This window comes from Lycorma delicatula, chromosome 5 (genome assembly GCF_047948215.1).
Source record: "Lycorma delicatula isolate Av1 chromosome 5, ASM4794821v1, whole genome shotgun sequence".
In the NCBI taxonomy this organism is placed as follows: domain Eukaryota; kingdom Metazoa; phylum Arthropoda; class Insecta; order Hemiptera; family Fulgoridae; genus Lycorma; species Lycorma delicatula.
In genome coordinates this window covers 101314843-101338172 of record NC_134459.1, presented here as the reverse complement: position 1 = coordinate 101338172, position 23330 = coordinate 101314843, and the positions used below count along the sequence as shown (strand labels likewise).

The window sequence follows — 23330 nt, the reverse complement described above, 5'->3', positions numbered from 1 at the left end:
ATAACTTATGGATTTTGATTAAAAGGTGTAAATAGAAAACTTTGAATGAAATACATTATGTTCATATATAACAGGTGTGAATTTTTAAATCATATATAGCATTGGGGGGAGGGGGGCGAAAAACGTTTTCACGTTATCATCGCCTGTAACAGATAATATCTGCCAGATTCTTCAGACAAATATCCAAAGGATATGTTCAACGTTGTCCTTGGCTTAGAGGGTAGCTCAGAGAGATGATGTATTAAGTGTAATTAAAATGAGATTTTTATTGACAGTTGAAATGAAATAAGTTATGCCACTATGTAACTCCGATAACTCCGACTACACGGTTCTACAATCAGATAAATACAATACGTACGAGGCATGGTCTATTAATAATTATTTTAAAACTACATGTTTAATTTTAAAATGTGATCAATTAATTAAAAATAGCATTGTATTTTTACAAAAAAGATCGTTATGGGTTACGTAACTTTCCCGGTTTTGTTCTTGGCAGATATTTTAGATATGCCATACGATTTTTTAATATTAATTAATTATGCAATATCTGGAGTAAAATTGCGAAAAAGACCAAAATGTTCAACAAAGAAATTTGAGTCTGATTTGATCCCCTCCATTAAAATTTATTTTTTTTACGTTAAATATTATGTTGCATTAAAAGTATAATTGAGAATAACCGAGTAAAAACAAAATTAAAAAAAAAAAATGTTGACCTCTTTGATCAAATGACGTTTTTTCGTAAAATTAATCTGTGTTTAGAGTATAATAGCTAAAAACAAATAAAAAAACCAACATTTGGGTCCCAACTGTCCACTTATCCTGACAACTAGGTATAAAAAATTAAAAACCCGTTGTATGATTTTCTTATAAGGAAATACTTTCATAAAATTTCGCGCTTTAGCATAAAATTTGTTTAATGATATTAGAAGAAAATTAGTAAAATGTGAATTTGGGTACCAATTTAACCGTTTGTCTGAAAGGGTGCAGGTGGAAAATGCAGTCTGACAATTTTTTGCCTGTATTCACGCATAATTTTTGAGATTAACTTTAACGATTTCAGCCATATCTCAACTTTTTTTTCAATCGATCTGAACAAATATGGCGTCATTTTGTTGTTAATAAATTAATATTTACAGAACTATTATTGATTAAAATATAATGGCAACCATTTTTTGATTTACAAAAGTAAAATTAACAAATTTTTATAGAAGGTTTCAATCCATTTTTAAGGCATAAATTTTCATTGAAAAAAAAAACAGAATGTGAGGCATACGGAAAAAGATGTAATATAAAGTATTTGTCCAAATAACATTTTATATTTTGATGTCTTGAATCAATCCTGACACGTTTGACCAAACACCTCCTCAGACACTCTGTATTGGTATTGACGAAAGGGAGGAAAGAATGCTTCTCTGCATTGGTTCCGTGATGTCTCCATCTCCGATGAAGCCGAAAATCAGGCAAAAAATGGAATATTTATAAAGCCAAATTTTCTGCCAAATCTCAATTTTTTTGGTCTACAGGTTTTCGAGATACGAGGCAAAAACGTTTTAGAAAAAATGATGAATATCATCCATCCCTATATCCGTTTGAGTTAAACATTTTTAAAACTTAAAACTTTTTTCATACCATACTTAGGTTCAATTTACTACAACCATTATACGAAAATTTAAAATGGCAAAACAAATCCTTGAATAATTTTGTCAAAAATTAAATTCCATCAATGTCCCATATAAAGTACCACTTTCAAAGAATTTATGTTGAGTCAATCCGCAGATATTAATAAAAATACAGACCAGCATATGTACACACATCTTCTGGAAATTTCAATCGGTTTTTTTTTTTCACGGGATAATAAAATGTCGACATTCGCAACAAAATCCGACATCGAAATTTAGGACCGATCTACATACTTTCTTTTTTGTGGCTGTTACATAGCAGCAATAGAATCATAACCGAGAAAGTAAAAGCAAAATCTAATAAGGAATCAGCAAGAAGAAAGTATGTATTCTTAATCTTTCATTCTTTATATACCGTACAGGAAAAAAGTCATAGGAAAACAGTTATCAATTAATAATAAAATATATTCTGTAGGCAATTTATAGACCATCTGAAGCTAAGATTAGATATTTACTGAATGGAAAAGATCGACCACCCGCCAAGTTGGTTAATATAAATATCAGTTAAAACTTGTAGTTACAAATATCTCATTGAAAATATTTGATTAAAGCTATAAAGAATTATTAAAGATTAAAAACTGGCCGATTGACGTAGGACAAAACTTTTAGTATGCATTATTTTTATAAATGGACAGATAAATTTAAAACGTATAACCTATGATTGTTGTAATTAGTTTAGACTGACAGCCAGAGTGAGAGATCGCCTTAGATAAGCTGCCTCAACACTGTTTAAGAAGGGCTATAACTCGATGACGACATATTCAGAATTGATCACTTTTTCGTAAGGGCATAGTAAGCGATAGTTTAACACGAAAGTGTTCATTACTTTTGATACTTTCACAATTTCAAGGTTGCTGTTTCAACAAATAAGGGAAGTTATTACCATTATTCATCCTCGTCCAAGTAGGAAAACCATTCGAATTTTAGTATTGTTAAAATATAATAATGGATCTTCAGGGTCTTTTGTTAAAACAGAAAATGAAGGATTTGTTTTTCTGTAAATGCTATCGTTATATCACTAAAAAAATTTTATCGGTTCAGCAAATCGTAGTTATTTTCAAAAATTATGAACATTTATTGAAATAGTAATTATAAATAAGGCAAACTTTAAATGACGAATATGAAACGGTTTGTTCCAAGATGTTTATAAAATATTAAGCATAGTATAATGTGTAACAGTCAAAGTTTTTTTATTTTAATTTGTGTCATTTTTTAACAGCTTTGTTATGTGGGATTAAAGTTCAAATTTATTTTATTTTTCTCTGTTATATCAAGAATTACCTTCTTTTATAATCATTATGTTCTTTATTTTCTTTTTCTTTGATATATTCTTCTAATACAACTTTTTTTCCAATAATTTGCTCTCCCTTTAAACGATAGATTAAACTATAAAATATAAATTATTAATAATTGATACATGTTTTAGGAATCAATGACAAACTCTTTATGCCAGGAACTGTTCTGTTAGTAAATGTACATGTATAAATAAAGGAAATAGAGAGGGAAGTAAAAACTAAATATCACACGTGTGTAAGATTGATACATTCAGTAAAAACTTGTTCTGTTTCAAATTGGTTTATACATGTTAAATCTAACGAAAAACAACTTGACATGCATGAAGCAATAACTAAAACTGAATTGATGGTATAAATTATTCAAGTTTTAAATTACAAACAATTAAAAATTAATTATAATATCTTTTACCGAAAATAATATAAATTAATAACTTTGAAATCAATATACCTAAATTGAGATGATTTTTCAATTAGCTAAACTATAATTAAAAATAATAATTATTCAATATGTAATCCATTGCCATACCGATTACTTAATTAGGGTATACGCACCACTAAATAATAAATTTACGATACATTCGTTTCGATTAAATTCTAAAAAAATAGAAGAGGTTTTAAGAAAAATGTGCCAGATAATACTATCTCAGCTAGGATTTAACATTGGGATAGGGGCTATACATCATCTCAAAATTTTCCCTAGTGGCTTTATGCCTTCCACAGTTATAAATGATTTTTTTGTCATTTTTCAATTAGGTCACTCTCAAAACAAATATTTATTATGACAGCAAAAGCTTATAACATTTTTAACAACTTATTTTTTTTTTTCATAGTTTCTTCGCTTAGGAAAATTTATATCAAAATCTTTAACAACATGACAGAGACAACATAAATTGAAAATTAAAAGCGACTTGATATACGAAAGTAGCCTCGATTTCTCAGTTTATAAATCTACAAAACGATCCAAATTATTTGGGTTCGATTCCAAGGTAGGATCTGGCCTTTTTTCACTATTTAACTGCCCTTTTTTCTTTATTTATTAAAAGTATACATTAATATCTCAAATAGTTTTTATACGCAAATGCTCCAGAAAGAGCATAATGTATTTGGATAGAATGTTTGTTTGATTCAGAATCAGACACACAAGTCACATAAAAAAAGTCACAAATAACTGCAGAACGACGATTTTCAAGAATTAAATATCAATTGATTTATCTCAATCCCACGGATGTCAATGAGTACATGACGATTTTTAAAGAAAGAAAAAAAAATGAAATTAAACGTCATTTTTTAAATCTCAGAAATCCAAAAGTTTTTGTAATCATTAAATAAATAAATCTATTTTGATGTGTAGACAATATAAATTATATATATTATAATAATATAATATATATATATATATATTTATAATATAAATATTTTCAAACTAATTATAAGATAAAAATAAACCCGTTTCGGCATGCCGGAAGGCGGAGGTAGATTTTACCGGTGCTAAGTAGCGGATAAAAAGATTTCCACCTTAAAGTTAAGAAAAACTTCAAATTTACTCAATACGACAGTGGTTGCATGTGAGAAAAAGTTTCACACGCTTAGCATACGACAAGCCCCATCTTACAATTCCAGCAATATTTTGTTCATAACTTGCCATAAGGACTGGTTATATCAAAAATTGTTTCAGAAAAGGTTTTAGGTAATGTTTAGAGGACTAACGACCGCTTTAAACCGATTTGATATTGTGCCTATTAAGGGAGGTATGATTTTATTTGTCTTCGAAACCCCATTTTTTCCACTCCCTGGGCCAATGGTTGGTGAGAAAATTTCTTAATGGTTGGTAATTTATTAAAAATGGCAACGAAATATTCTGTTGAAAGTTATACGAAAACAATTCTGTTGTCAGGTTTGGTATTCTTACTTTTTACGAATAACTAACTATTCTTTTTAGCAAAGATTGCACACTTATAAACATAAATAGGGTGTCAAATAAAAATCATGGAAAACATATTTCAAAATATTTTTTTTTTAGTAGATTAAATAAAAATAATTTAAATAGATTTAACAATCAATATTCTTCTTTGTAAAAATAGCTTGAAATCGGAACTAAAAAAAAATCAAAAAGAAAAAATACCTTACAATTTTACGATTAAAAAAACTTTTTATAAATAAATAATTTTTTATTTTTATAAATAAATAATAAAATATTTTATGTTCTTTGAGAGACAGTTTGTATCTACTTCGTCTTTTAAAATTTAAATCTACAATTAAAAATAGTACTATACGCACAGTAAGAGGTTAATACTCGTAATTTAACCTCATATATAAACTTGGTGTAGTAATCTACAAACAAGGTGTAGTAATCTAGCGATTCACTTCTCTGAGATATAGAATTTTGACGCAAAACTTATTAGTGAAGATTGGAGGAAGTTAATTTAGCTAAAGGGAAAATAATAAATGTGCTTTTTTTAACGTACAATCCTGATTATTTTTTTTCAATTAATTGTAAGGAAACGTTATCTACAGGTCTCAACTTAGTTACTACTAATCTGCTACGAACTGATGATGAAAAGTTAACTTTATAAAGGATTTCGATGTTTCGTTAAGACGTCTGTGAAATCTGCTGAAGTCTAGTTTAGTAGTTTCTTTTATAAAAGGTACATTAAACTCTAAATGTAACGCAACATTATTTCCATAAATGTTAGTTATCGTTTTCAAACTTTCTATAGTCTCATTCTAGAAACCTCAAAAAAAAGATCGGTTACATGCATACAATTTTTATGATGCAGTTATAGGTTTCAAAATTTTCTTGCATCGGCAATTTTGAGTCGACTGAAATAGGAGAAGAAAGACTGAAATAAGAATTTAAGATACGTAGAATAAACTAGAATACGGAAGCATTTGACTCGTAATAAGTACAGATCAGAAAAATTGATTATATTTCTTGGAAATTGGTCACAAAAGTTAGTCTATTAAAAACGACGGTTTTAAAATATTTTCATATGTAACAAAACAGAATCGGATAATTGAGAATCTCATTTAATTACTTGTGAAGCCAAAAATTCATTGTTGAACTATAACAGGGAATCGATGTTCAACAGCCTGTTTAAAGCTTAAATGTGTTAAAAATGTTTTTGAGAAAGTGTTTAATCCTAAGAACATTAAACTAAAATATTTTGTTGTTTAAAACTTCGTTCAGGGACGGGGGTATCTCTGATTGGTTTTTCATGCTTTCTTTGTCATTCTCGGGATAAGTTTTATCTGCCCGAACTACCCAAAAAAGAGGCGTGCACTAAGTCGTGGATTGGAAGTTTAAATGGTTTAGATATTTTGAACTAAATTTCCGACTTATTTTAAGTATTTCCAAGAAAGATAACATTATCTTTTTCTTTTATTCTTGTTATAAATCCTGGCTAAATAATTTTTTAGTGTTTTGTAAGTACTGTTTATTTGTAAATTAATGCTGTTTATTATTTCGTTGATTTTATTATTTATTTTAATAGATACATAATTGTATAATGACCGCTTAACAATCCAGCGGCCGTCAACGTTTATATATATATATATATATATATATATATATATATATATATTTTGTATTAAAACTACTGATAGAAATATATGAACGAAATCGAAAGGTATCTTGCAAATCGATATAGAAATTTAATTAATCAGTAGACCTTTGAGGTAAATGCTTGTAACAATTATCATGTAACGATAATTTTAACTACTATAAGGGGTTAAGAAGATAGAATATAGTAGTAGTATTACCGAGTCGGTATTTACTGCCTGTAATTGCACCCACGGGTAACAGCTTGCAGATAACCCTTAATTTGCAGTCTAACATTAACTTCCAAAACTCCACCTTATAGGAGTCATAAGTACTGCTACATCGACACCGACACCGTAACCGGATACCCCAAAAATACCCCCACGTTATAACTACCTAAATTACTTACTTCTTTAACTGATAAAGAGTATTATAAAAGCTAATCTGTAGGTCTACTTTAAATTTATTACGTTTAAATATAAACTAGTAATAAGTATAGTAGTAATAAAATTAACATGAACTATTAATTATATACAGAATATATCAAAAGTATTACATAAAATGTTACGATTCAATGATGTGTTTCTTTTGACAAGAAAAGAGAATTAATATTGTGAATAGAATAAATTTATTGTTAAGATAGAAATTTAGTTTGAAAATAAATATAACTAAAACCATGATATTGAAATATGAAAGAAAGGAGATTAATAAGGAATTTAATAAAAAGATAGGAGATCGTAATGTTTCAGAAGTTGTAAAATTTTATTATTTATTAAATAAAATTACAAAGGATGGATAAAGTAAGATTAATTGTCAAAAGAGTATACTGTAGAACCAAAAAGTGAAAAGAAGTTTTGTGCAAAAATGAAAATAGCTGATGATAAGAAACATGGATCTAGGAATTAGAGAAATGTTATTAAAGATATTTGATGGAGAATAGTTTCATGGTATCGTAACAAAACCAAGAGGAACAGCAATAAACCTCTAGAAATGTAGTATTGCATATAAAAGCATGTTAAAAATTAGATGGGTTATAAATAATTAAAGTGGTTTTAAGGGAACAGGAAAAATTTGTGGCGGCATCATGTAAAGAAATGAAACGATTACGTCGGTTGTAAATTAAGATTTAGTTAATTTGGTAATAGAAAGTAAAAGCTGTTTTGAGGAAGAAAAGATTTATATAATACATGGGTTCATATAATATATAACTTAGAACATCAGATATAGTAATTAAATAATACGTAATATTAACTAGAAAAAAAATTATATACATTTGTACAAGAACACGTACGATATATAACTTTTCAACCGTAAACACAGAAAAATTAAATTTAGTAAATACTCGTAACATCGAAAACACCTATTTGTCCAATATAGCACCACCCGGACTTTGTGATATGAGTGGTAGCGTGTCGGCCTTTCATCCGGAGGTCCTGGGTTTGAATCCCGGTCAAGAAACCTTTTTTTTTACCTCCGGGATTATCGTTAGGTATTGCTTGCAAGGATGAGATGAATGATTTATACCGTGTGTTAATTCCATGCCTGACTGGCATTCGAACCCGGGATCTCCGGATAAAAGGCCGAGACGCTACTACTCGCGCCACGGAGGCCTCGAATCCCGGTCAGGCATGGCATTTTCACACGCTATAAAAATTATCATTCTACTCATCCTTTGAAGTAATACTTAGCGGATGTCTCGGAGGTTAAAAAAAAATCATCAACTTTAATCACTTAGGGTGTCCCCATAAGAAGAAGTAACTGAAAGTTTTTAAATGTAAAGGGTATGGTTGTAGTACAAAATTTTAAAGAGCACTGAAAAACAACAGCTTTGACGTAAAAAAAATCAAGAACGACAACTTTAATCAAATTAGCGGTCATTTAACATTTTTATACCTAGTTTCTAAAGTATTCCTTAAGTAACTGCTCGATAGTGAAATATAATAATAAATTTAGCAAATGGTTTTATCTAAAACGACCATTAATCTGAAAGAGACCCAAGGAAAAACGAAACTCTATTACGAATAGAAATATTATTTTAAAATTAAAAAAATTGACATATTAGGGTACAGTTATGAATTATGGATTCCACCAACAACTACATTACTGAAGTTAAAGCAAGAATTCAGAAATTGCGAATAAATTTCATCAGGCTAAGAGTACTATGCGGCATTTTTGAACTTGAAAGGTTGTTGGGTTAAGATGCTACGTCTTCCCTGTTCTTTGTTATGGAATGGGGAGGCATGGACCATGAACTTAACAATTCTTGAAATGCGAGTATATAGGCGAAATATAAGAATATCTTGAACAGATTAGATCTCAAACGTTTAAATTATGTGAAGAATGAGGAAGCGAATGAAAATTTTGAAAATATCAGGAATCTTTTACATCTGGTAACACAATACGAAAGACAAAATACCCTACTCTAAAAAATTCAGGGAAAGATCCAAGGAAGGGGAAGCGTACGAAGATGAAAGATACTGTGGCTGTGTAATTTGAGAAAGCGGTCAGGGTTTTCATCGAGTGACCCCCGATTGAAGATAAATATATATATATGCTGTTTTAGAGCATGAAGAACGGCGAATAATACTAATTTAAAAATATAAAATTTTACAACCACAAACCGAATGAAATTTTATAATAAAGCTTTTTAAAAAATTCAAAACAATCTAAAAAAAATATCAAAAGAAATTTAAAACGAGAATTTATTCAATATAAAAAGGACGTCGACAAGTAACCTGCTGCTAGCATGTTGAGAATGGAGTTACGTATTAATTTTTTCTTAGATATCATTGATTTTTAAACATTTCAACTCAACTGTTTAACCTTTCCGATCAAATCTTGTAACAAGTTCTTCAATCTAATTCTCGTTATAAAATCGACCTCAAAATATAAATATAGCTCCATTCCCAAAAGAATACGATAATTAGTCGTTATTGAGATCTATTAATAAAATAAAATAAATTTTAAAATGGAGTACATAAGAGAAAACCAGAAGCATAGTATTATGGAGCAGTGATATCATAGGATTTTACGTTTAATAAATATATAATTTATGTTTATGCTCAAGTATTCGTATTAAAATATAATCATATATTTTGTGAAACCATTAAGGCAGAAAAAAAATTAAAAATTTAAAGAAATCTTTTATTTAAAATGCACTAAAACGTAAAATATAATTGATTTAAATCCATCAAAAGTGTTGCTCTTACACAAATAAAAATTAAAACATAAACCATGTTTCGTAACAAAGAGAGAAAGATGTTAAAGGCCGTTTATACCGATGAGCGTTCCACGCTTTGATTTTCAGTCAAATAAATCAAGATTATTCTGATGGCTCAAAAAATTCTTTCTACACTTTAATGCAATTTAAATAAAAGCTCTTTAAAACAAATTTTTAACACTTTTTTCAACACGGTTTTTAAAATATGGTTTAAATATTTCAATACATCCTTTCCAATTATAAATAAGTTAATGTAACAAACAAAATCAGAATTTCTCCTTGAAGAAGTCCGTGTAAAAAACTAGAACAGAACTAAAAATAGAATTTGTGTAAAATTAAAACAGATTTTGATGTTTTCAGATGTACGAATTAAAATTTATAATTCGAAATTATTCTAAGTTAAAATTTATGTAATTAAGTTAAAAATCAAGTCTCTTCGGCTTCGAATTATCAAAGTTTCACAATGTTAAATTAATTTAATTACACTCTTCTTTAATCAATCGGGTAACGGAAATTTATTGTCTTATCACTTATGAAAATAGTTTTCAGGTATCTAACAAATAAGGCTAAATTTGAATAAAACGTAGGCCTATTCGTGAATACATCTTTAGACGTTTATAAAATTAAATTGTTAAAGAGAACAGGCACATTTTGATAAGTTATTAAAAAAGAATCAGTCTGAAACTGTTGGGATTGTCAGAAAATATCGTTTAACTAATCAATCGTAATTTTTTTTATAAAGCCATTCATGTTTTTTTTTTTACATACAGATAGCCAATTTCTCATAATTATCGATAAATGTTATAGCCTCTGAAGTTATGATAATGAATAAATGTTTCAACTTTATTAGAACAATTACTTCCAAATTTTTAGATAATTATTTCCAAAAATTAGAACAATTAATGGAAAACAAGAGTATTTCTAATTGATGGAATACATTTTTTAACTAAAAATGTAAAAAAAGCATTGAAATAATTTAAGATTATTTTTTTCCTTTTCATAACCGATATAAGAAATAGTAAAACAGCACTTATTAATTATTTACAGACATATTTTCTAATAACCTTGAACTATATAGTGTAAATAAGAGAAATGTCAATAAATTTCAACTCGAAAAATGATAAAGAGAATTTTTATTGATAGAACACAATAATTTTTTTACAGACTAACATTTGTTAAATATTAAAATAAAAGTCACTGAAGTCTACACTATTTACTGGCACTTCCTTCAAGTGTCACGCATCACAGTCAATAAAACTCCAGTTAACGAAAGAGAAAAACCGCAATAAATTATTCAATTATTAGCATAAATAAAACGTGAGAATGAAAAATTGGCACTATCCAATAAAACATTTCGTGCTTCTAAAATAATTACAATGAAAGTACCTTTCAATAATTAATAATTACAATTCTGAAGTATCTTTCAATTATTACACTGTAATAACTACATCTAACAACGATATTTAAACACTCACAAGGATAACATCAAAACATAACAGTTCAATGTTTAATATCTCTAATTAATTCAACTTTGATCATAAGACGTGCTTTGTTAATTAATCAGGATTCTTGTTTCTATTATTAGTTTAAAGAGACTTTGAACGTATCATCGATGCGAGATGCAAGACAATAAACAGGTTATTACAAGACGAATTCACAGTTTTTTTATATGTGCCATAAAAAAGTGATTAAATATAAATATGCCTTGTAAAGATTCTGAAAAACCCAACAAGTCAAAAATTAATAAAATGGAACCTGTCTATCGATAATTAAGACCCCTACAGTAAATATTCAATATCAATGAACGGTCCGGAAGCTCCAGACTACATAAATACAGATGAATGCATTAGATTTAAGAAGAAACCTTTAAGCAGTAAACTGATTAAGACGAAGAGGAACACAATAATGGATTGTACATGAACATAGAGAAAATATCACCAATTGGAAAAGACAAGAATCGCCTACTACTGTCAAACACAGAATGAACGCCTTAGAAATTTAAAAACCAATAAAACTGGATCAGAGAAAATGAAAGAGACTTGAAAGAAGACATCAAATAACGTTCAACACTAATAAATAAATTGAAAAACATTACAGGTTTCAAGGAGGAACAAAAAAAACGGAAGAAGTATATCTGGGCAGAAAAAAAGGAAAGAAAAACACCGGTAAATGTTGAATGAGATGTAAAAGAAAAAAGTAAATTGGTTGAAATAATGTATTCTGTAGATACTGTAACGAAAAAGATATTCCTTAAATAATTTTACAAAATACAATGTTTTTATACATGCATTGTTATTATCATAAGAATAACGCAGGGTTGCCATTTTTCAAGTAGGGTATATTTAAATTTCTATTTTTAAGATGTAAATTATTATAATTTTTTTCAACCTCATGCTGACTGCTAAACTTTTAACTGATAATATTGTATGTAATAAACACAATAACCGTAATAGTAAAAAATGATCATTAAATTCTAATGTAAGGTAAATTAACTCGAATCAAGTGCTTTTTTATAAATGGTGGTTATCATAACAACAATATCCCATCATTATTTTTACAAATAGCAAACCCGAATAATTTCATAACAGTTTTTTTGCGGCCTTTCTGTGTTTACAATCGCTAAGTCAGACGGCTTTTGCCGAATAAGAGAATGAGCAACGATACGTTGTCATCGTTTCAAAAGTACAGATCAGCCTGACTTAGCAAAACCATGTCTCACTTTCAACATTCATTTAACCCCTTAATGCAGTTATTTTTCCATTCTGTCGGTTTATCAAATGATTTTTTACCACTGACGTCTGACAAAATTTCATCAGTCGGTTTACAAGAGTGTTAAGATCTTTCTTTTTGCATAAACAATTCATAGTTACTTTTATATAGATTTAAATACTACATCGTGGATACTCGTGTTCTTTGGTGGTTGGGTTTCAATCAACCACAGATCTCAGTAATGGTCGACCTGAGACCTGCACAAGACTACACTTCATTTACATTTATACATATCATACTCATTCATCCTCTGAAGTAAAACCTTACGGTGATTCCGGAAGCAAAACAGAAAAAAAAAGATAAACAATTCAACCCGAAACTATAATAAACGGTCGGATAAAATTTTGACAAGGGAAAAACTGTACGCTTAAAAACTTTCCTGTGAAATCATGTAGTTTTGTAATTATTATTTTTTAATTTAATACTTTTTTAAATTGTGATAATTCTGTACAGTTAATTACACTGTTTAATCTTACGTTTCGAGACCTGCACAAGACTACACTTCATTTACATTTATACATATCATACTCATTCATCCTCTGAAGTAAAACCTTACGGTGATTCCGGAAGCAAAACAGAAAAAAAAAGATAAACAATTCAACCCGAAACTATAATAAACGGTCGGATAAAATTTTGACAAGGGAAAAACTGTACGCTTAAAAACTTTCCTGTGAAATCATGTAGTTTTGTAATTATTATTTTTTAATTTAATACTTTTTTAAATTGTGATAATTCTGTACAGTTAAGTACACTGTTTAATCTTACGTTTCCATCTATGCATTTTTATTAACAATTATTATTATTTATTATACGGTTTATGACATTAAATTTTTAAGCGGGGTTTAAATAAATTTTCAACTTATAATATATCAACTTTTCCTTTATTAAAAATTCATATCATTTAGTTTACATGAACGAAAAATTAAAAAAAAATAACATGTGACAAAACCATCATATGTTGTGTTAAATTAAAACTTATCATAAAAACATTTCTATATAATTAACGATAAAAAATCGTAATCATAAAGACATAAAGTTCCAATTATATTTTATTATTTTCGATCAATCATTGCTAATATTCAATTTTCATAGTAAATAAAGTGTTTTTAACACGATAAACATTACTGCATCAATTTTTCCAGATATAAAACGTTCAATCATAAGGAAACTGCTTTCCTATCAAGAAATTGAAATTTGAACTTACATTTATATTTTTAATCAAACCGATGAAATAATCCATTCGAATCTGCAACCGGTAATTATTATCAGTTACATACAAACTTGAAATACAATAATTATTGAAAAAACAAAAAACCCGACCACTAATTAATTGTACATATCTAACTAGAATAATTATGAAGACGAACAAAATAATGGTTAAACAAGTTTTCTTTGTTATCTTACTGGCTTTTTTTAATAATAAATTTAATCAGCGATGTGAAATTTAATATTACTTTTATGTTGTATCTGGGTGCCTATTAGTCTTAACAAAATGGAGGCCATTAAATTCACCATCTCATATAGCCTATACAGGCACCCGACTACAACATAAAATGTAGATGCAATATTAAATTTCACATCCAGACTATTGCATCCTGAAAAAATGCCAGTAAGAAAACAAAGAAAACTTGTTTAATTATTTTTTTGTTTGTCTTTTATAATTATTCTAGATCGATGTGTATAATTAGTAAGATGATTTTTTATTTTTTAATTATTATCTTTATTATTATTTTTTTTTTTTGAACGTTGTACTACGTAAATAGAAATATGAATGTTAATGAATGATAATATACACGCATGTATAGGCTAGCCGCGATGCATTCCCGCTTTATTTTGCTGAACATATTTTTCGCTTTCATCTCGAGAATGATGAACTTTCCAAAACAAATCACAAGAGGCAATAGATGTTTCTTTTTTTATTACTTTATGGAATATCATTATTAAAATTTGAAAAAAGGATATTGTTTTAAATTTTTCCCCTTAATACCGCCCTCCCCGTTTTGGTTAAGACAATTTAAAATAGCCTATGTTACTTCCCAAAATTTGGTTGTAATTGGTTGAATCTGTGAAGCTACACAATGGGACAAATATACATAACACATTACCACTCCTTATATGAATGTAGTCTCGTAAAAAGCGGCAATTCATAGCGCCAACACAACCTTGACTTGAGCAGTGTAACGAAGTAGCTTTATCTTATATTACTACATTTTCCTAAAATAAAACATACAGATTAAAGCCTTTAATTTTTGTACCGACATAAAAAGAAATCCCCTGACATTGGAATCAAGTTTAAATAATTTTATCAAGATCATCGACTAATAATTACATAGTTCACATAAAACTTAATAAAACATACGTTAGATAAATACAAATTTTAATAAAATGTATTGTTTGTTTTTACAATAAATTATCATGTACGTTATATTCGCATCTTATTTACAGTTTTCCATAAAAAGATCATAAAATTATTTCTATTCAATACAATGTGAAATGCACACAATATAAATGTCAACCACATTTTACGTAAATGGTATGAGTAATCGAGTACAGGTATTGGGTTAAGCTACTCAGTAAAAAAAAAACTTTTCATTCTATTCCATAAATAAAAACATGATCTGGAAATGTTATCCGGTGCGGCCTGGCACGTTCAAGTCCCTCTGGTCGCAAAACTGAATATTAACAGAATGCCGACCAGAATTTAAATGTAAATATCTATAGATCTGTCGCGTACGATCCGAAACAATATATATATATATATATATATATATATATATATATATATATATATATAAGAATAAATACAATTCAACGCACTGTCTAAAAGAATTTATCGTAGGATAAAACAAATACGTTGTAATTTTAACAGAGCGAACGATGCTGTATATAAATCAAAAAAGATGTAATTCGTATTTATTCTCTCTTCAGGCAGAGTGAGAAAGAGAATGACTGTGTGTGTCTCTGAAGAGTAAATAAATCTTATGACCTCATTTATATAATCGTTTAAAACCTTAAGAAATAGAAAATGGAAATAAAACAATAGTCTTACAATGCTATTTAAGATAGTTTGATGATTGCTTCAAACAGTATAAAAGCAATGGTGTGATTTTAATTTGAAAGCAGTTTTCTGTTAAGTTGTACAATTTCATAATAAAAATTAGTTTCAATAAAAAACTATTGAAAATCACTTTTTTTTTAAATATGTTCAAAAACTATTTAAAAGTAAACCTTTAATCAGGTATCTTTGTTTTACTTGATTTTAATTTGTTTTTCTGGTACTTTGTAATCTTATTTTATTTTTTGCTTTACCATAATATGAATTCTTGTTTCCGTTAAACGGGGGAAAAATTGTAACATGTTTTACTAAGTAATCTTCATCATTGTACTCGCATATTTTGGATGTTTTCACTTTTCCCACCCTAAAAAAAAAAAAAAAAATGTTATGTTAGTTTTGATAAACCGCGTAAGAAAATGTACAAAATACGAGTAATTAAAACTAATTACTGCGAGCTAACGGTTGAAAAATTAGATATTTAAAAAAATAATTAATTATTTTAAAATCTGTTATATTAATTGTTAAGGAGAGGAAAATGTACTGCAGAACTAACCATTAAGTAATATTCACTAGGCTATTTTAGTGGAACATGCCTGATAAGCACTATTCTGCCTGAATTATTATTCTTGTTAAATTTTTAAATGTGTACCCTCATAAATGCGAATTAGTTGTACCTGAGATGTTAGAAGTATTGTTGGCATTGCTAATAGTATACCCGAAGGGAATAATGTACTGCGACAGGACTTCGTAGAAAGAAGCCAGTATTTGCAGGATTCAACTATTTATCTGCACTTCGAGCGTCAACTGAGCTTTCGGAACTTTAAAAAGTAAAACTGTTTCTCATCAGCACTGGTGAAATATATTTTATTTTTTTTTTTTTATTATTAAAAAATATCTATTTAAAGATGAGATGATAACGGTTGTTTTTCTTTGACAAACACATTTTACTACCAGCTTATCAAAACGAAAACACAAGTATTTTTTTTTATTTTTATAAATAAACATTCCTGATTGAAATATCTTATACTTTAAATATATTTTACTATTTCATTTCTTCCATTAACAACAGGTAGACATCCAATTACAATTACTTAATGATGGGTAAAATTTGGTAGCATATAAAAACAAAATATTGCCGATAATAAAATTGGTTAAAAACCCTGAAATTAGTAAAAGATAGTAAGAAATAATTGAAAAAAAACGCTAAAAAAATTATCCATCATTAGTTTTACCGCATGATTTCTATGTAGTGCTAAAATCTTACCTAAAATACAGATATTTTCAAGTTAAACATGAAGAGGTTTTAACGGATTTGTTCATTATGTATAAGGAACAAATCCTTATACAAGGGTTCTCGGACCCATCTTGTATGTTCTGTTTACGGCCGACTTGCCAATTACGGCAGATATCACAGTTCCAACGTTTGCTGACGATATTGCAATTCTTGCTTTCCACGAAAATCCAACTACTGCATCTCATTATATTCAAGATTATATCACTCTCCTCAAATCCTGCCTTACAAGTTGAAAAATAAAAATAAACGAAACAAAGTCGAAGCACGTCACGTTCACCCTTCGAAAGGAACACTGTCCAACTGTTTATATCTTCAATATTCTAATTCAAAGTTCTCAAGACTGTAAATATTTAGATTTTTATCTTGACCGACGACTTACCTGGGCAAAACATATCAAATCTAAGCGAATACAGTTGGACCACAAGTTTAAAAACATGTACTGGCTAATAAGATATAGATCTCGGCTTTCAGTAGAAAAAAAATTATTGATTTGGACTTACGGCTAAGCAATTCCAATATTGAACGCTACCAGAAAAATACACTGCGAAAAATGTTAAACATACCCTGTTAAATAATCAATAACCTCATATATAATCATTTTAAATTGCAAACCGTTCGACAGGAAATCCCTGTGGCCAGCTTACGATAACAAAATCGTTTTGATCGGCACCCAAATTATATGGCAGTCAATTTATTGGATAACAGAATCAGTGATTTTTCCAGATTGCTGAGAAACAATATTCTTGATTTGATTTATCGTTTCAGTTAGGTGACTTTATAGTCCGGCCTTACGGAGTGCTCTTCTAATTCATTTCTTTTATTTCGCTGTTATTGTTAAGTCACAAACCCCTGGGTCTGTAGCTATTTAATGTTGGTTGAAATAAATCTTATTTACTTATTTTTTTAAATTTTAATTTTTTAAATTGAACAGTTTGTAAAGTTTTTATGAAGTTACAAGAGAAAAGTACCTTAATTACACTTAAAAAATAAATTGGAATGAAATCATATGATATATTTCGATGTGAAGTTTTTAATTGTGTTACGTATTTATAAAAAACTGAAAAAACCTGACGGAAAAAAAAATAAATAAGCGTATTAGTTCTACATAAATAAAATTTAATTGATAAATAATTGAGAAATTACTATAATTTACATATATATTTTATATATCCACAATCTGATGTCTTAAAATGAATCATTAAATGATTTGGTCAATAAAAAGAGAAGGATAAACTTGAGTTTTAATATTAAAAAATAACGAATATGTAAATATAAAAAGTTAAACAAATATTCATTCTAATCAAAGAATTGAATTTAAATTATATGCCCACGTGAGAGTGGATTTTACCGCAGCCATTTCAGTTAAAGCTATCTATTACTCGTCCAATAGCGTTAGCCCATCAACTTCCTTTCTACACCGTATAACCGTTCTTGAATTAAACTGCACTCAATAACCATTTCAATGAAACTTTTATTGTGATTACACCTTCATCCAATTTACAGCAACACGAATCTGCGATACATTTCTGGATAAATAAATAACGATAACTAAAAATAGAAAATAAATTAAACCCGCAGTTAAATGAGAAAATCAAAATGTCCGTACATAACAGATAATTTAATTTTACTATAAACATTAATTCTAGCTACAGTTGTAAATTAATTACAACAAATAACAGGTAACAAAAAGTATTTCAAAACAAATTTATATACAAAAACTAAACCAAACATATAATCAATCATTAATAATATAAATTCTAGGAATAAAATTTTTTATTACGGTAGAAATGGAAATTTGCTATCCATTTTTTTTTTTTTGTAATTTGTACAACAATATAATAAATTTACAAGAAATAAAAACTTTATAATTAATTTTCGTTGTAGGTGAAGTTTTGTTTTAGTAGAAAATTTAATGAAATAATTTTAAAACTGTATTGACATAGTTGAAGAATCTAGGAAACAAAAATTAAACAAACAATGATGCAATTCCCTTTCACAAGAGTAAATACACGGAGAATAAAAACATATTTAATTATTTTATAATTTATTTATTTTTAATTAAATATTTATTACCGTGCCTTAGTAACTAATGAATAAATAAAAATTTAATATACAATTTAAAAAATTAATAAAGCAATTAAGATCAAAAATAGTAAAAAGGGTTCCATCTTTCTAGTCTAAATCTATTTAGACGATAAAACAATAGTTCTGGCAATCAATTTATTTAATTACATGATACATGAACATACTCATACATGATACAAATTATAGAAAAATAGAAAAAGTAATATATAATATGAACCGTTAAATATTCGTACTCGTAAAAGATAAAAAAATAAAATCAACAATAACATTTTTATGAAATTATCTATGTAATGTACACTGTTCATCGTTCCTAACTGAATTTAACTTAATTCAATAAGAAATGAACAGTTCGTTTAAAAAAAAAGAACCCAAATATGAAATAAAAAAAAAAACATAATTGGAAAATGTAGGATGAGTAACATTCAAAGAGAAAAATAAAATTATCAATGTTAATTACTATATACTTTAATAATATGTGAATTTCAAGGCACTATAAAGAGAAATGTATTTGTAAAAAAATCTCACAGAAGGAGATTTTTATCATCAGGTACTGCAGTTTTTTAGTATCATATAAATAATGTTGATGAAGATGAAATAATTTTCATGATCATGAAAGAATTGTACAGTCATGATGAACTATTAAATCTATATAGGTTACATCTGCTGAGGAGACATTTCGTGCCATAAAATCTCTCACGTCGTAGTTTGAAAAAACAGTCCTAACGTTAATTATAAAATAGATTATTAAAATGGATAAAAGATCTAAGCAAAATGTAAATAGTTCATAAAAAAAATAATAAGATAATTTTTTTGACATGTCTAGTTATTGTACTACAGGTAACTTAAACTGACTTGATCTAGTGATGAACACGTCTTTGCAAATCTGCTGATTTCGAAGTCAAGAGTTCCAACGTTCAAATCCTAGTAAAGGCAGTTACTTTTATACGGATTTGAATTCTAGATCGTGGATACCGGTTTCTTTGGTGGTTGGGTTTCAATTAACCACACATCTCAGAAATAGTGGATCTGAGACTGTACAATACTACACTTCATTTACATTCATACATATCATCCTCTGAAGTAATACCTGACGGTGATTCCCGTATACCAAACAGGAAAAAAGTTAATTTATACTGAATATTATAAAATATAAAAATTAAAATATTTTTCTAATCTGACTGACTTTTTTCTAGACAATTAATTAATATTAGATTAAATTATAGGGCTGATAATAAGGTATACAACATATGGAGCACACAAAAAGAACTGGAGCGTAAATGTTAATAAAACCTTCCAGTTGAGTGGCAAAGAAACTATCGATGCGCAACGCTGGTCAGAAGTAGCTGTTTCCATACATAAAATTCATTTATAATAATAGTTTAATAAGCAATACAGTGTAATATAAAAAAAACTACAGTGGAAAATTGATTGAAAAAATATATATAAATACATCATTTACAACAGATTCCTAATTTAAACGTTACAGTCACTTAAAGGGCTCAAAATGTTAAGCAGAGCATAGGGTGATAAAAAGCAGGCAGGTAAAGAGCTAGGGGTTTTTGAAGCAGAACATTTATAATTTAAATTTTTTAAATATGTTGAAAAAATTTTAGTAAATTAATAAATAAATTGATGTTGATCTTTAAAGAGGTGTACAATAAAATCATAATTTAGGACAAAACATAATTATTAAATTGTAAACAAGTATCAAAGATACATTAAAACAAAGAGATAACACACTATTTCTATTATTATTATTATTATTATCCATCATTTTCAATTCCCTTTAATTAAAATTTCCTCGGGTTGGGCCTTCTACAAAATTTCTCCCTTCCATTACTCTCACCACATCCCCTCTTTTGCACACTTCCTCAATCACCGTATTTTCCCGTTTCATACTTGGTGTACCCCTTGGTCCTCTACCTTTTCCTCTTTCCTATTTGATGATTCTTCCTCATCTATTCCTTCAATATGCCCAAACTGAGCTTTGATCTTCCAACTGACTAGACAAGATTTACCAATTTCAGTATCTCTATAATCATACTGCTCCTTATCCTATTCCTTCTTGTCTTTCCTAGTATGCTTCTCTTGAATATCATTTCTGCTGCCTGTACTCGATCTTAATTTTTCTGTCACCTTTCCAGGTTTTTGCAGCATAGTAAGACGAAAACATAACACATTACAAAGTATAGTATATATTTATTAAAATATTTGCAAAGCGATCGGTAATTTATATGCAATTGCATCAATAATTTTTTCTCATACCCCAACTTCCTTAATGAATGAAGTTTTAATTTCCTTAAAAGAATAAGAATACAAGTAAATGGAAAATTTGGTTACATTTACTATATTTTAAACGCGTAATGCAATTTATCCGATATTTCGAGTAAGATATTCTAAAACACTATATTATAACATTTGTACGTTTGAAAAAATAAGAATATTAGGATACCTAAAAATCATTTATTCAATTAATCCAGATAAAATCTAACATAAAATAATATTAGTTTCTTTTTTTACGTATCCAAATACTTTAAATTAGAAATTCGTGAAAAAGAATTTTCGTATTTTTTATTTTTCTTCCATCAATTTAAATTATGTTATGACCACACACACACACACACACACACACACACACACACACACACACACACACACACACACACACACACACACACACACACACACATATATATATATATATATATAAATCGGTCAGTGAGAATAAGTTGCTTTACAGGTACACACACACACACACACACACACACACACACACACACACACACACACACACACACACACACACACACACACACACACATATATATATATATATATATATATATGTGTGTGTGTGTGTGTGTGTGTGTGTGTGTGTGTGTGTGTACCTGTAAAGCAACTTATTCTCACTGACCGATTTATCATCGTTCAGCAAAACCTATTGAAGCTAAATTTTTTTATACATATTCTTCTTACGGTGTTAGAGTACACTAGGAAAGGATTTTTTGAAAGTTTAACAGATTAAAATGGTGTAACAATGAAATTTAAAATATTTTTAATTTCTCGGTAACAAATAAAGATATCCAGTTGATTTTTGGTGTGTATAATTTTCATGTAAATATCTAAATACGAATTTCTCGATTTTTCGAAATTCAACTTCGAAAGGGGTGAAGAAAGGTAAAAAAACAATGACAATGACAACTTCAAAACAATGATTGAAAGTTTTTCCCATTTCCGACTATAATAAATGAGATAATTACTAGACTGAGGCTTGCAAGATACTCTTCAAATAAATGTCTAAAAACAATTTTCGGTTTTTTCTAATATCGATTTTTTAATGGGTGCGACGGTGTACGGGGCTGTGGCTCAGTTAACACAACAAAGCCACTGTTACTATATGTGCGACGCGACTGGTTGCACCTGCCTCCGGTTACTTGACTAAAAAACAAAATAAAAGTAATTAAATAATTCTTTAAAAAATTAGGAACGAAGTACGGTCACCTCCTAATGATGTTTGTCGGGTAGCCCTAACAACCGGGAAAAATTACATTTTTACTTAGGTATGACGTATGGGTAACCAGTTATAACTAATATTTCTAAGATGAAGGGCTACTGTTTTGAAATAACATTCTTAAATTACTCAAAGTAATGTCTATACTAACAAATTGTTGTGAAGACATGACAGTACAATGATAATTTTTATATATTGAACAGGCTTTAATTTTTTAATTACTAATATTCTCGCAACATCATTTTACTGAACACAGTGGCGATACAAGAGGCAAACCCCCTGGGTAGATGGGAAGGGCAAAGAGAAGCGAGCCCTGATCGGATAAACATCCGCTGACCGAGGGGAAAATATGAGTAATCATACAGCGCGGACGAAGCCATGATGGGTCTGCTGGTATATTGTAAATAAATATATATATATATATATATATATATATATATATACTGAAAATATATAGAGTATAAAAATTTACAGTTATACAGCTTGAAAAGAAAAATAAACAGAATTCCAATAATTGAAACGTATTAATCAGGTTAATTTGAATTTGAAGACACAATCTTTAATTTCATAAAAAAATAGCAAAGTGAAAATTGATAACGACAGATTTAAAAAGTGCAAAAACTTGCTGTGTCAATAAATCGTAAGCACAATATCCAGGGACACCGGATGTTAATGCCTGATGGCTATCGAGAAGATAGTTCATTATAATACCATTTCATTTACTTTTCTCAATTTTTTTTTTTTTTTTAATTGAAGAGACCAACGGAAATAATATAACAAAAAAAAAAACCGTCGTAAATCAATATACATAATAGTATACTGAGAAAGACTCAATGTTATAAGTAATAGGTGACGATTTCAAGAGATAAACATTAAACTTAAAG

The 23330-nt window shown here is 28.3% G+C and overlaps 1 protein-coding gene across 2 annotated transcripts in view; it reads right to left on the bottom strand.

Moving 5' to 3' along the window:
• The window catches only part of LOC142325258 (hexosaminidase D-like), a 670113-nt gene that overhangs the window by 358995 nt on the left and 287788 nt on the right, over window positions 1–23330 (bottom strand). The window contains exon 2 of one of the 2 annotated variants that reach the window (XM_075366765.1): window positions 15811–15920. The exons of the other annotated variant lie outside the window; for it this stretch is intronic. The gene's annotated coding sequence lies outside the window, so the exon portion shown is untranslated. The remainder of the gene's footprint in view (window positions 1–15810; window positions 15921–23330) is intronic. 2 annotated transcript variants of the gene reach the window in all.